General features: G+C 41.6%; 1 protein-coding gene across 1 annotated transcript in view; it reads left to right on the top strand.

The window, feature by feature from the left end:
* wwox (WW domain containing oxidoreductase) overlaps positions 1-16,371 on the top strand; it is a 130,398-nt gene that overhangs the window by 113,122 nt on the left and 905 nt on the right. The window lies entirely within an intron of this gene.

Genomic DNA, 16,371 nt, shown 5'->3' with positions numbered 1-16,371 from the left:
TGATTCTGATTCTAATAAGCCAAAAAAAAAAATGAAAAAAGGGTGCACCTATCCTTTAAGTAGTCTGAAATATTACTCTATTTTGGGCCAACTTAGACAAATGTATTTTATGCCTTCTTTACATGCAGGTGCAGGAACCGATGGCCTTATAACTACAGTAACTTTAAATAACATTAATTTTGTTCAGTCAAAGTTATTTCCACTGCAATTACTCCAGCAAAAATGTGGGACCAACGTCATTCTTTCTGTCATCCAAGCTTGGCTCTGGACCCAGAATATGATTGTCGGCAGGTTAGTCTGCATAATCTGTATGTAGAACACCGAAGAGCAAAAAATAAATGTCCTTGTCTGTGCAGATACATTTCTATCTGTTTAAATCTGCTTAATATTTTATAATATGGGTCTGATATATGGAGGGGTTTATTTGTCTTCATAATTTACAAGATCTCTTGTGTGTAATTCATAGATCAATTACTCAAAGAGCCACCACTGTCCACACATTTATTCCACTGTTTAAGCATGGCTTTATATATAAATCCATAATAAAATCCTAAGTGTACAGTATGGGTGTGTGTATGTGTCTGCATGCACACAAAGGTATAAGTGTGTATGTGCACATTTTTACACACGTCTGTGTACGCACAGCATATGTGATATGTTTTAATTCCTGGTAAAGGGACAGCGGGGCGGCTAGGCAGGTTGGTTTTATCAGAGTGTGTTTATCTTAATTCCCCTCAGTCTCTTTTAGTCCTGCCATCCATTACCTGTCTGAGGAGGCAGTGTGCTTTCCTCGTCCACACACACACAAACATACACAGTTACCTTGGTGTTTAAAATATGATGATATGACTGTGTGAGAATATGTATGTGTTGCTCACCGTGTGTGACTAAGTGCCTGGGTCTTTGTCAGTTTCGTATGCATTGTTGCGTTGGCTTATAGGGAAGATGATTTTTTCATTGCGGTCCATTGTGACCTTGGTTGTGTAAACGGGTTTGTAATGTAATCATGAGCGGAGGAGAGGAGCTGCTCTGACAGGAAACCATAAACAGGCTAATAGATGCATGCCATACTAACATGACACATCACACACACCATATCACATCTTATGCCAGACACACGCAAACACACACAGACACACAGACACACAGACACAGACACACACACACACACACACACACACACACACACACACACACACACTATAGGTTGAGGTAAGGTACGAGTGTATGCAAAAAAGAGAGCATCAACATGTAAATATGAGCGAGCCAAACACATTCATGCACACACTGTATGTATGCTCACACTACATTACCCCCTGTGTGGAGAATGACAGGCTGTTTGTCTTTAGGGTCACGTCCTGCCCTCTAACCCTTGACCCTTGACCTCTGATCTTAGTCCGTCAGCCAGCAGACACCAGCACTGAGCTGACAGCTCCCAAAGCCCACTGACCCCAAAAACAGAGAGAGAGAGAAAGAAAGACAGAGAGAGAGAAAAAGGGAGTCAGAGATTTGACCGTCGACCTCACTTAGAGGGGGAGCATCGTTCACCCAGCACGAGCGACAGTTTACCTGCTCAAAGAGGTCAAGATGATAGAGAAAGAGAGAGAGAGAAACAAAACAACGCATATATCATTGATGAAGTATGAATAGCAAAGTGAGAAGAAATGAAAAGGGTAAGGGATGTGAGGATTGAAGAGAAAGAGAGGGAGGAGGTGAGGAATGGGATGGGAGGACGAACATGGGTGAACCTGGCTAGTGGAGGTCACACTCTGCCTGAGGAGACAGGTGCATCAAGATTAGCCTCCACATTAATGGCCTTTACTTACACACACTCACTCACACACACATGCATACATGCTGCAGGCCAGTCCTAGAGAACACCTATACCGCAGGGACGTGGAACTAGTGAGAACACAGCTCTGACTCTCATATCCTATTTATACATCCTTTCCTGTACATTACAATCCTATTTAGCTCGCCCTGCTTCCTACACAATCCTATTTATGGACTCACCCCCCCACCCCCACTTCCACTCTCGAATCCTATTTGTGTGCCCCCTCTTCCTGTATGCAGGTGCCATCTATCCAAAAGGCTGCCTACTGGGTGTGTAAGCTGTGATTCAGATGAGAGTGTGTTTGTGTGTGTGTGTGTGTGTGTGTGTGTGTGTGTTCACCGGTGATTTGTGTGTTAATGTAACTCTGGAATTGGAGTGTTTCGCTCAGGAATAAGAGAAACCCCGTTCTTGGACTCTTGTGTCTGCAAACATCAGTCAGTTGCTCTGTGTGCAAACTGAGTAGCTCTCCTTTGTTCTTTAAGAGCTCTTTGAAATGTGGTTTTACTTTACATCATCATGCAAACTGTGTTAAATCAGTCTTTCTGTTAAGGGTGAAACAAACACAAAGTTAAAGTGAGACCGAAAATGCGTATCCTCTACCGCATCCTTTGCTATCTGATGTAATATATTGCACATCCCCATCTTTGCATTCACAAATTGTCCATAAGTAAAGATGAGTGTCTGTGTTTTCTGTCCCGTCCTATCTCCAACTGTCCCCCTGACAAGCCTCTTATCCTCCATTAGTGTATTTAAACAGGACAAAGTGCCTGTCCATATCACAGGCCTGTCTCCACCTGACTCCCCTACCTGTCACTCACACAGGGTTATGAAAGCATGGTCATTCTGTTTGAAGGTGGGAGATGAAAGGCGAACAGCAGTCAGGGACCTGGTTGGCCTGACAGACTGGATTAGAGTAGCCAATCTTAGAGGAAGAGGTACGAGGGAGGAGCAGGAAGGGGCGAGGATCTTGCTGCCTAACTGGATTTAGGGAGGGGTTGAAGGAAAGGTAAATATAGAGCAAGGGTCTGTGCCTGTCTGTATTAGGTGAAGAAAGGTGTTGCAAAATGGGTGTGGAGACTTGTGTGCCTCTCCATATTGAAAAGACAGGTATTAATTGACTCTCCAGTTGAACTGATGCTTTAGTTTGAGTTGAAGAACTTGTGTCTTGCAGCAACAGAAAAAAAATAAAAAATCTTCTACTGATGAAACAGAGAGGAAGACAGACAGGCCACCAAAGCACAAGGTTAAACAACTTACTATGCTGCAGCTGTATCTCTTCTGCTTTGTATACACGGCTGAACTAGCTCAAGTTATACTGATGCTCGGCACGAGTCTAAAGCAAAGCATTTCAAACAAGTGATGTATGACGTCTGCCATTTGGCAGACATTTTTATCCAAAGCCAACACCAGAGTGAAATGTGTGACTGAGCTGAATTTATTAATCATTCAATTAACTAAATGTTCCGTCTTGGTGTGGTTCAGATGAATGGACTGTCAGTCTTTAATGCAATCTAATTCTCAACACACCTCAAGAGAGATGCTGAGAACTTAACTGCTCTGCAACTCTTTAATTTCGCTCACCCTCTCACTGCCTTTCACCTGCATTACTCATTTCCCAGTACACTTATGTCACACTAATTTTTGCTTCATAATTTTTCTGTGTCTTCTATAAATCCAGATTCTTCCCTTTCAGTAGCAACAGTTCAAATAAACCCTGTAGCCTACTACCTCCATCTCTCTCTCTCTCTCTCTCTCTGTGTCTCTTTCCTCTCTTCCCCTTCTCGAATAGAGTCTTCCTCTGTGTCTTTGGGGCCGGCTGGTAAAGACAGTCGGGGCAGTCGATTGTATCAGACTATCAGGCCAGTTCAACCATAAATTACCTGCAGCTAACAAAGCATGCCGCTGTAACTATTACACAGGCAGTCAAAGTCACCCCGGCCCACGCGGCTAGACTCCACACTCACACACTGAATGATAGCAGACCAAAGAGAGTGCAGAGAGACTGTTTGTGTGAATTTGGTCAGGCACACACTGATATTTCAATATGCACAGGTTGCAACATCAAACGCAGGTGGTAATTAGGAAAATGATACAGTCCGGTCAAAGGTAGCTGATGAATTTATATTAGTGTGATTGCTTAGTAACAAGAAGCAAAACCTTAATGTGATTTTAGGATTAATATTAAAGCCAACCTGGTGTTTGTCTGTGCCATTTGTAATTAACCATTTCCCTTACTTCACTGACAAAAAAAAATCCTAAACATTACCGATGTTTGTAATGACTGTTCAATTGAAATCTAGAACTAAGCACATACAACATATAAAAAAATATAAAAATTGACAAAATAAAAGCATTATCTACAATGTCAGCCATAATTGATGCATACAGTATAAATCACTCTGTATTTGTCAGATTATTAAGTCAGAATAATTTTTACCAGTATTTGTCTTTGAAACTGGGATAAAATAAAATCTTAAATTTTTCATGACAAAATGATTATAAATTGCATGTCAATCATTTAGAGCATGATTAGTATACTGTACACTGCTTAAAATACATAACCACTCATGCTAGAAGGTTTAGCTAATTAATTGATTAATCGAACAGAAAATGAATCACCAACTTTACATTACCCAGCTTTTAAGGTGGAAATATTTTCTGGTTTCTTGTAGTTATTTCAGTAGTAAACAGAATATCTTTGGATTGTGGACTGTTCGTTGGGATTAAAGAAGACTTTTCAGGTTACATCTTTAGCTTTTGGAAACAGTTACAACTTTTACAGTTTTCTGACATTTTATTGACCAAGGTAGTTACAGCCTGACTCCACCGCCATTAGGCACAACGCCATACTATACTGGACCCTCCAGTAATGTAATGGTATTTGAAAAAATTAGAAATGTATCCAAAATTTAAGTTATGTAGTTCTTCATTCAGCTTATATTGCATTAGTGTTTGCTCGACCTGAATGTTTAACTGGCAGACCAGTGCCTCTCCCTCTCCCAGCTGCATGCGCAGGTCTGTGTTATTGGCTAATTGAGAGCGTGTTCTGTGCTGCAGCTCTGCCCTGGAGGTTAGTGTTAGCACACACACACTGTAGCAGGACAAATGAGAATACACCCCGCCATCTGCCCAAGAGAGACACTCCCTTGCCCTCTCCTTGTCCACCTACCTTTGTCCCCTCTCTCTTTTTGCTCTTTTCGTCTAATTTTTATTCCTTCCTTCATGCTCCCACCCTCTCTCCTTTTTCACCCTCCCACTCCTCTCTCCTCTCTCCCCTCTTCCCCCTACATTTTCTATTCTACCTTCTCACTTTAACAGTTTTGATCCTCCTCTCTCTCTTTGTAACATATCTTCATTTCTACCACTCATGTTTCCACCCTCCTCCCTCTGCTACCCGCCTTTCTCTTTCCTGAGTAAGTCAGTGGGAGGTGTGTGTTTGTGTTGTGATGCAGGGGGTTCAGGCTGTCGTGTTAAGGTGTTACCATACTCAGACCACAGACTTTCAGAGTGTTCCGTGGGTGCGATCCATAGGGGCTGACACCGAAGGTGACCCCTGGTCGGTAACCTTGGAGACCAACTTTATTAAAATGAATTTGAGTAGAGGGGCCGTCCTGACAGCAGCATAATTACATTGCAGAGCATCAGCACTAATTTATGCAGCCTGCATTCAACCGGTCAGGAGTGCCGAGATGGGGTCAGCGTTGACACACATAGAAACACACACACACACACACACACACACACACACACTTTCACACTGACTCACACATGCATAAATACAAGTGGATCAGCATACCAATAAAAACAGGTAAATACATTCAGTTTCTTCTTACACTGCGCAATGCACTGGCACATCCCTCTTTAGTGTTTTTACTTTACGTTTTGAGGGTCATCATGTGGTCGAATGTGTGTGTGTTCATGTGACAGTGTGTGTGAGTATATTTAGCAGTTTTACAGAGACAGGTGCTGGACAGGTCTTATTAGTGTCATAGTCCAATAAGTGCAGCAGGATGTCGGGACTGCTTAAAATGCAAATACACAATGATAATTCACAAATCAAATACTGTACGTTTACTCGTGTGTCTCTCTTAACTTTCACATGTTTAATCAATATCTGTGAATGTGCACACATTTTCATTGAGATGGTCTAAAGGCTCTGAAATCCTGGCACAATGGCAATTAATTTACACTTCTACTCAGCTGCTTACACATTAACACTTTATCTTGAGACACAGTGACTAAAACCTAAAACTTCTTTACCTTATCTTACACCAATTCTACACACATACAAACACATTTCCTGCTTTTTGTTTGTTTTTGCAGAACACTACACACAATTCTCCATAATTTCTTGTGTTCACATGGAAGATACTGCCATTCAGATTGCTAAACTCAAACAGCTAATCATACCATTGACTCTTCATACAGGCAAACACCTGTTACTTTTCAATTAGGAATCATAGCTTTAACCATAAAAGGGCCAAAGATGAGCTCTCCTTTCTTTAAGAGCAATGGATGCCAACTTTGCAGAGAGAGATAGAGCAAGAGGAATGAGACTCCTACTTTGTCAATTTACAGTTTTGTTACTGTATTGTTTTAATAATTATAGTATTTTGCAGTATTAGACATGTATATTTTATGAAACTCGAAGACTACCATGTCATGGTGGAAGAGGAAGACTTTTGACATCTCAACAAGTGACTGAAATAGTATGTAAGGCTAAAGCAAATAATTCAATGATGCTAAAGCAACTACAAACTCAAATGACTGGATCACTGAAGACACATTACTGGAATGTTTTGTACTTCAGTTCTTCATTTCCCCATAAATTCATAGTTATTGATGAAGTGGGTTTCAACCTCGCAAAAAGGCCGCAATGGGGAAAGAACATCATCAGCCAGCATGCCATTGTAGAGGTTCCTGGCCAGTGAATGTAGAATATCACCATGTGTGCAGCTATAAATCACCAACGTGTCTTCCATCACCATTCAACCCTTGGCTCATACAATACTGCCCATCTCATCGCTTTCCTGGACACACTACACAATATCCTCACTCCAGCCGAACAGATGGATGGCCCAGAGCAGCCCAGGTACGTTGTCATGTGGGACAACATAAGTCTCCAACTGGCTGCTCTGGTTTGCAACTGGTTCATTGACCACCTATATTTTTCTGTTCTTCATCTGCCACCATATTCTCCATTTCTTCTCAGCGTTTCTGAGTTGCACAAGAAACCAGACTCAAACTATGCTTACATCTGTGGAAATTTAATTCTGCTAATAATAGAAGTAGGATTTTCCCCAACCAAAGATTTTCCAAGTCGACTAGTAGTTGTTAAATTCAAGCCATTAGTCAACTAGTCATTGCATGTTTATGTTAATTACATTTATTATTATTTAAATACATATTTGTGGCATCATAAAATGGTGCTACATCACAGTTCACCTGCAAGGCAGCTGGATTTGGATCACTTGTGTCCAAACCAACAGCCAAGTTTTTTTCCTGTGCCTGCCCTTTTACAAATAGTTGCCAAGGACAACTTCTCAGATTGGTGCAGAAATACAAAAAAAAAAATACAAAAAGACTGAGTTACCTTTTCAGTCCTGTGGGTCAATTAGTTCTGTTAAATCCTCTTATAATCCTCATAAACCCTAATCTGTGCCAAAGCTAACCGATATTTCCAGAGTAATCAGAGCTTCTGATGTCCCGGGTAGACTGGGTCACTGACTGAATAAAGTTACACTATTGGTTGCCTCTGTTGGGTGTCACCACATTTTTACCACATCCTATATCCATTGTTTTACATTAACCCTCTTAGCGTTTTATACACTGCCTAGCTAGGTTTTGACAAAATTTTGACAAGATGCAGCTCCTGACTGTTTTTCCTGTGACTAACGGACCAATGAAATCTTGGTTGACCAAGACTTTAGACTTTAGTCAACTATTAGAGGGCACTCTAGAAGCATGAGTGGATGATTTATTTTTAGTATTTTATGACAGTCTTGGTGATTGCAACATCTAACAGTGATTGCCGTTTATTTCCTTCATATATTAATTTGTAAGAATCTCTATTCTCATTAGGCTTCATTAACAATGATCCATAATGATCCATCCTGGCTGCAACGCAAACAGTTCTGCCGTGCTCTCCTCACTCGTATACTCAGTTTCCGCTCTAATATGTTTCCAGCACCTAGTCATGAACCTGGAGGATACAGCAAGAGACAGACTAAAATGTGAACCTGGATTGATTGGAAGATCACAGGGGAGAGAGGAGAAGAAGCAGGAGAAAGTACAGAAGTTGAGAGTAAAAGGGGGTGGAAGGTGGTGGGACATGGATATAAGTCACAGCTACAGTCACTCCATTGTAGCCATTGTGACCAAGGGCAGACTAATCTATCCCATTAGCAGATCTCTCAGACTCTCTCATAATGTTACCGCTAGCTGCAATCCTGTGATATGTTCCTGGTTCTGTGTATATGAGGGAGAGAGAGAGAGAGAGAGAGAGAGAGAGAGAGAGAGAGAGAGAGAGAGAGAGAGAGAGAGAGAGAGAGAGAGAGAGAGAGAGAGAGAGAGAGAGAGAGAGAGAGAGAGAGAGAGAGAGAGAGAGAGAGAGAGAGAGAGAGAGAGAGAGAGAGAGAGAGAGAGAGAGAGAGAGAGAGAGAGAGAGAGAGAGAGAGAGAGAGAGAGAGAGAGAGAGCCTGTGTGTGTGGGTGCGTAATGACAGTTCAGCTAGTTGCTCTTCTGTGAAAATGACACGTTCCTGCCAAATTAATATCATTACTATCAGAGTTTAATGGGCCAGTACTGCCTTCTTATTTAAAACAGAACATCCCTCTCTCGACCTCCAGGAGTGGGGGTGGCTAAATGAGCAGGATAGACAATATGAACAGACATTTTTTTCTCCTGCCACATCCAAAGAGTGAGATGAACCTATATTAGGGTTAAGATGTGCATGAATGGGACAATATTTCAGAGAGCAAATAAACAAAATATTCAGGATAAAAAAATCTTTTTCAACTGAAAACCACTTTTTATGCATTCGGTGGGACTGGACTAGTTATCATTCAGTTTCTTTTTCCATCCATGTCAGTCATTTGCCTAAAAATACTTTTCCTTTCCTTTGTATGATTTAAAATGTATCTCTGCTCTGTTGAACAATCGGGTTTCTTGCTCAGTTGTAATGTTAAATTTTGGGATTGTATTCTCAGTAACTGTTACAGCCGGGTGCATGTCCACTGTTGGAGGGGTGGCTACTATCATCACTGCTATTTAACATAACAAAAAGACAGATAATGTTTGTATTGTGTTTCATGGCTTACGTGGCTCCTTAGACACTTAGACTTTTAGAGGTGTTTGGCTCTTGAGTACATTTTCTTTCATAGCTTGTGTTTTACAGCACACTATTCTGGTCATAGCTTTTTTTTTTTTTTTTTTTTTACAGTACTTTAGAGTAGGTGTGTGTACAGTATGAGCAGTCTGTTAGAGTGTCATTCTTCACTTGGAGTCAGTGCTGTGATAATGAGTTCATTTGGAAATGCACTCTGCGGGCTGTCTGTGCATGCGAGAGCTACCATGATCGTGTTTGCACGTGTGCATTTTTGCACAGTCTGTATACATGTGGATATAACTATTGCACTGTGTACTAAATTGTGTGTGTGTGTGTGTGTGTGTGTGTGTTTTGGGATTGGTGTGCACTTGAATGTGTATTTGTGATTGTGAGTGTGTGAATATGTCAGATTGCCGCAGGAGACCAATTAGCTGGTGCATCAGTGAGGAGGTGAGCATACACACACCTGTGTGTGGCCCTATTACACCAGCTCATCACACACTCACATACCGACACATAGACAGCATTGCTCTGCTCATAATAGAAACATACTGACACTTACAGTACATTGACCATATGGAATAATGACTTCACTGTGTCAAACTGTCAGATGTGAGTCACCAGCATGCTTTATTTCAACTGGGTGTTACTAACTTAACCAACTTTTATGAATTCTGGCTTATCTTATCGCTGCTGAGTCGTTGCCATTAGCGATATGTATTTTACATTTGAGCATTTCTTGGCTCAAAACTACAAGCCTTGTAGCGCTCATACACAGTAGATCCATTCCATCCAAACTTTGAGGTATAAGGCATGGACACAATCAGTTGAGAGTGAAAAAGCAGATCACAGCCAATAAGGTAGCCATACCTCTTCATGTATAATTCAGATCTTTTATGGTGGGCTATGCATCCATATGGGTGTGCTAAAGGAAGACTAAGGCCATTTCCAGCCAGAGAAAAGCCCTTTTAAAAGCTAATCCTTGTGCATGAGTCCTGCTCCTTTTACTGCTCCTCTTTAATGAATAGGTGTCCAATAAGGCCTTTTATTGTCTTAGCATATGTTGCTTTTATTAGGGGAAAATAATTAGGTTGTGCGGATCACTTCGGAAGTCCTCTTGCAAGATAAAAATGAGATAGTTTCACAGTCGCTGCGCAAGTCCTTCTGACTCCCTGTCGTTTTCCCCTTGAATGCCTCATGTCCTAGCTCCCTCATCTCCTCTCCTTTCTTTCCTAATCCGGTGTCTTTGTCCCTCCTTTCCTCTTTATGCCTCCCCCTCCTCTACCTTGTGTCCTTTGCATACCCTGTACCTCGTTCCTCACTTACTTCTTCTATTGTTCCCTCAAACATGCAGGCATTAAATGTATGCAGCAATGTCGCGTTGGACTACACACACACACACACACACACACACACACACACATACATAACAGATGAACAATCACAGTGTGACAGGAGGCTGTTGATGACTGACACTCGGTTGATCTTATCTGGCGCAAAAGGGGTAAAGCGAGGGGCGCAGAGAGAAAAGGAGAGAAATAGTGGGGGGTGTATGTGCTGGGGGTGGGGGGGTTGTTCCTGTCACTCCTCCATAGTTTGTCCCTCTGGTCTTCTCTCTCCACATTCTCATCCTTTACCACACCACTCTGTTTGTTTGTGTACCATATAGAAAGAAAGAATGTCAACAGAGCTCAACTGTGATCTGGGACTCCAGGGAAAGAAAGTCCATTTACCTCCAAGAGGTCCTACTATGACCGTTTACCCGTGAGACCTCAGCTACAGCAGCCCTCTATGCCCAGTCCTGTAAATTATAAGGCCAGAGGGGGATGGTGCTGCTGGGGGAATAGGGATCTGGAGAGGGTTGATGGAAAGAAGGGGCTACGGAAGGAGCAGGGAGCAAGACAAGGAAGACAGAGAGATTGAGCAGGCATGATGAAAGAAAGGAAAGAGAAGGAGGGAGGGAGGAGCCTAGTCCTTCCATCCTTTCCTTAATGCCCCTCAGGGGATCATGCTGCCAGTAGGTGAGTATTAGCCATCAGCCGGTAGGCTAATGGAGGGTACACACAGATGACCAGTGGCAGTTTAATCACTGTGGAGACCCATGATGAGGAGAACCACTCATTCTCTGTCAGATTATGGACGTGGCACCCACTTCACTAAACGCTTTAGCATGTATTTATTGTGTAGAAGTGAATGGTTTGCTTCCTTTGTATTATTATATGACTTCAATTCTTTAATAGATTTGACAACAGGCACAGCACCTTTACTTGCTTTCATCTAACGTGACCTCTGGCCTACCCCAGTCAGGGTTACGGAGGTCAACACAGAGTCATAGGGGTGAGTGTCAGGGTGCTTTCTGAAGTGTGCTCTGAGGTGTTTGAGGTGCTAATCTCCTCTCCTCTTGGTTGAGTGGTCAAGCTGAATGGAGGAATAGCTTGTTTATTTGATGGGACGGCGTTACCCAGGATTCCCTCTACAGCTGGACCAGGCACGCTCAGCTGAGCTGTCAGCTCGCAGAGGTTACCACGGCTGAGGGCAAACTGCATACACACATGTTCACAAGCACACACTTTCACACACACACACACACACACACACACACACACACACACACACACACACACACACACACACACACACACACACACACACACACACACACACACACACACACACACACACACACACACACACAGAGAGGACAGAGAGGACAAAGGTTTTGATTTCAATGGTTATTTATTAAATGTAAAATATCTTTAGCACAGATTAAAAATCAGACACCTCCATCTATTTTAAACATCACAGGTTGAAAAAAACACATTCCTGAAACAGAATCACAATCCCTTTGGAGTCCACTTTCAGGATAGCTAGTCCACGAAGCTGGGCAGAGGGCTGAGGCAAAAATTGCACTCCTCCTGATCCCTTTAATGGGGCTTCAAGCCAGGAATATCTTCGAAACCTATATGCTATAACCTTATTATTTTGGACTGTAGAAAATATTTTATCCACCAAGTTAGGATTTCAGTATTTTACCAGTTATCAATGAGGAAAAAAATGTGTTTATTTTTTCTAAAATATGGCCAGATCCAAAACAGAGTAAATAGTATTAGCAAGAAATGTACCTTAAAGAACAAGGTGTACTTCAAATTACAGGTGGGATTTCTGTGGTTAACAGCTTTCAAGCAGGCTAGGAATTTTTAATTTTTAAAAAATCTAAATTTTGTTTCTGACAGCAAATGATGTAAAGATCTACTACACATCCAGCAGGCCTTAACATGACAAGCATGGACATATGCTGTAATGTTGTCTAGTTCATGCCAGGAGATGAACCTCTCATATTGTGTCCCAGGCATAAATAGCTTTGCCAACGTTTAGCACTGCTGCTGAATTGGAGTGCCATCACAGAGGTCAGCTGATGCATGCTCCCCTGCTCTTCTCTGCCTCAACCCTTGCTGCTGTACAAACGCCAACTGACACAGATGGTGAGCAGAAACACATAAGGACAGGCAAAGGAAGAGAACCACCCACAGGAGTAAAAAAAACAGGAAGACTCTACACACACTGTCCAAGAGAGGATATTGCCTGACAATATTATCAACTCATTTATTTTAAACTTTTTTTTTTATTTTAATCTTATCTGTTTTCCTTTTTTTATTATTAATTTTTTCATCACATGCCATATGAGAATTTGGGGATTATAAAAGTACCTGAAAGAATTGCTAGGTTTTCAGCATGCATAGCTGTTTGTATTTACAAGTTCGTATGTACAGGGATGGGCCAAAAACAGACTGCTCTACAGTACTGGGTTTATTTACATCCAGGTCAGAGGGAGAGGTCAATGCCATAACTACAGATGTGGGGGTGAAGGGTCACATGCATAGGGTCAGAGAAAGCTCATACGGCTGAGTACAACTTGGATGATGAAGACACAGAACAGAACACGGCAAAAAAACATTACTGTAAATTCAACATCACATCTCCCCCACATACCTTTTTTGCTTTTGAATACGCTCAATAAGGAGTTTGCAACCATTGGTAATTGCGTAATACTATACAAGGACATTTCTTTTGTAAGTCCATGAGGTTGTTGGGTATCGAGTCGATACTGATATTGGAAGACTTGGATCTGATCCCAGAGCAGTTCCAGAGCCATAGTGGTAGTTTCCAGACTAAATGCAGGCTTGTTGTGTTTTGATGGTATTTATTTCTCTTGGTATTTCTGCTTGTTTTCACTACCCACAAAATCAGATATACACAGAAGTAAGCCATGAAATCTGCTCTTACTTGGTACTGTCCTGCTCCTTTGGTTTGTTATATTGCTGTGATGCTGACAATTTCAGATTTAGGTTGGTTTGGTGCACCTCACTTTGTCAAATCTTCTCCCCTCCCCAAATCAGTTTGATTTGAGTTTCATTATTTTGGAAAAATTCCAAGTGAAGTCTTCAGTTCAAGTGAAGTCTCTTTCAGGTCTGTGGCTGTGCTCATTAATGACATGGCACTAGGTTAGCAAATTTGAGCACTTTCCTTTCAAAACTTTGTTAATAGTGTTTTACATACAGTCACTGAGATTGAGTCTCTAAAGCAGCTATAAATTCATAGTGTAAACGCTGATGATGTACCATTATCTCTTACAGAGATGACTTGGAGGGAATAAAATCAATAAAATATTTGTGGTAGAACCATGTGTCTGGCTCTCTGAATAGGCCAATTGCACAGCAATAGGCGGAGCAACCAGACAATGATTAATTTAATCACGATAATTCATAAATCCTTTTTATTGACTACAATATCCTGCCAAACATTTTTTGCAGAAACTTGTAACATAACTAGTTGAGTAAAGTAAACCATGTATTAGTATTGTTATTATATTTTTACTGATAATGTGTCCATTCAAAATTGGTCAGGTTTAGTTTTTAATTCTCTGCTGTGCTCTGCTTTGATGTCTCACTGCAGATGAGTCAGTCAAGCCTTGAAGTCTTGAAGCCTTAATTTTTGCAAATTAAGCTGGACCTAAATTTAAGTCCACAGCTCTGGTTAGAAGAGAGAAACTCTAAAAACACGACAGATGTTTTTCTGAAAACTACTGTACACAAGGGAATGATTCACATTACGTTTTAGTAGAAAGACACAAAGCAAAATCCATCAGTTTGTAAATTTACAGGCATAATCTACAGTTCCACATGGGTTAGAAATGGCTGTTAGAGGGGAGATGTGTATGATCAACACTGCCTCAGTGACATTACTTTTCATGTGGATTGTCCCAAGTGTTTATTTGCGTATCTGTTTGTGCGCGTGTGTATGCACATGCTCATGTTCAGGCATGCACATATGAATGTGTGTCTGTGTCTAATGCAAGTGTATTACGGTTACTGCACACCCCCTCTTTTTCTCTTTAGCACTACCTCACATGTTCCCATCGTCCTATCTCTACACACACACACACACACACACACACACACACACACACACACACAATGATAGATGGCTGTGGTGGGTGGTTGAGCATGTTAATGCCTAATCTCATCAGCCTTATCTTCTACAGAGGTCACAAGGTCAAGTGGTGAGTGGGATGAGCTAAACACCAATAAAATAGCACATCGCTGGACACACAGCACAAAAGAGTAAATGTAATTCTCCAATCACCACTAACTGGACTGTTGCAGCCTGTAAAGAAACAGATTCTTGCTTTTCTAGGAAATATTTTCAGAAATTGAAAGCAGTTTTGGAAAAAAAATACTGACTTCAGACTTCACTATAAACTCAGCCACATAAATCTGGATTATAAACTTGAAGGCTTTTTAATTTGTTTATCAGTATTTAAACTTTATAGTGGGACGGGTGTTTGGTAACTGGACACATCAACACTGCTCTGAAAGTCAGCCAAGTTAAAGGGGGCATCAGCGAGTCAGAGCCTCTGGCGCTGAAATCTTCAGTGGAGTTTAAAAGGCATTTAGCTTTCAGACGAGCTAAATCAGATGCCCTAAGCGGGGGAGATGAGTTAAACTGAGCGTGTGTGAACCTGTAACTCTGAGACACTGCTTGGCATTTGTCTTTCTTTGATATGGTGACATGTGATGTGGATGAAGTTATCACCCCACTGGCAGGTGAGACAGACAGCGACACACAGAGAGATGCTGCCTTTTCATCTGCTGTTTACCAGCTCTCTCATCACACTGCACTTCAAACACGCTCAATCTGCTGCTGCGACGTTACACACCAGGGCTCCTCCTGGCGGAAGTTTACTTAGAGCTTAGAGGGGGTTGTGTGTAACTGTTTGTGTGTGTGCATGGGTGGGTGGCTTTGGGTGTGTTGATGAGAAAAATATTTCTTGGAATGTACTTTGTGTGTATTTTTTGTTCATTGCATTTGCATTTATGTGCATATTTTTGTACTTGTGTGTGAAAGTAAAAACGCTTTAGACCTCAATGGACACTTCATGTGTGTTGGTTTCACAGCTGCTTTAGGAAGCTGTTCAAACAGTTGGCATGTAATGTGGCTCTATTATGCATGTGTGTATGGTTGTGTGTGTTGCCCATGTTTGAGTACTGCATATACAGGGGGTTGTCTCAGTGTGTGCCAGTGCTCTGTGCTAAACACTAGTCCTTAGTCGTCACATCAGTGTTCCCTCTTACTCTCTCTGCCATCCCCCACCTCCCCATCTCACTCTCTCTCTCCCTCTCATTGGGAGATAAAGAGGCAAGCCATTTCATGTGGCCATATAGAAGTCGTCTCCAGCCTTGCAGTTTGCAGGGAAGCTGTCACAGCAGCTTTTAGCCGGAGCTGCAACATGAAAGATCCCTCTTTGAGCAGCAGGGTTATGTGTGTAATTCTCTCTGACGTGTTTATTCTGCTGCAGTTTCAACTTTCATTTTCAAATGTCACAGAAATCTCGCTCCCCCAAGAATATCCCTACTAATTACTGACTGATGGGGCAGGGTGTATTAGAGAACTTAGCAGGTTGCGTCCAAATACTGTTTTACTTTTTACAGTGCGTCTCAGCTTGAGATGACATGAAACAGAGTCATTTTCCGGGTTGAGACTTGAGTGATCATCAGATTTAAACTTGTCTAAAAATGAGAGTGGACTTACTTAGAAAAAGCCAGAGGGAAAACCTAGTTATGTGTGTGTGTGTGTGTGTTAGTGTATTGTAAGTGGAAGTATTGTTTATCCAGTGAACCAACCAACCAACCAACCTCTGATTCAAACACAT

This window comes from Scomber japonicus, chromosome 5 (genome assembly GCF_027409825.1).
Source record: "Scomber japonicus isolate fScoJap1 chromosome 5, fScoJap1.pri, whole genome shotgun sequence".
Classification (NCBI taxonomy): domain Eukaryota; kingdom Metazoa; phylum Chordata; class Actinopteri; order Scombriformes; family Scombridae; genus Scomber; species Scomber japonicus.
The sequence above is the reverse complement of the archived record's forward strand: the minus strand, read 5'-3'. Positions and strand labels throughout refer to the sequence as shown.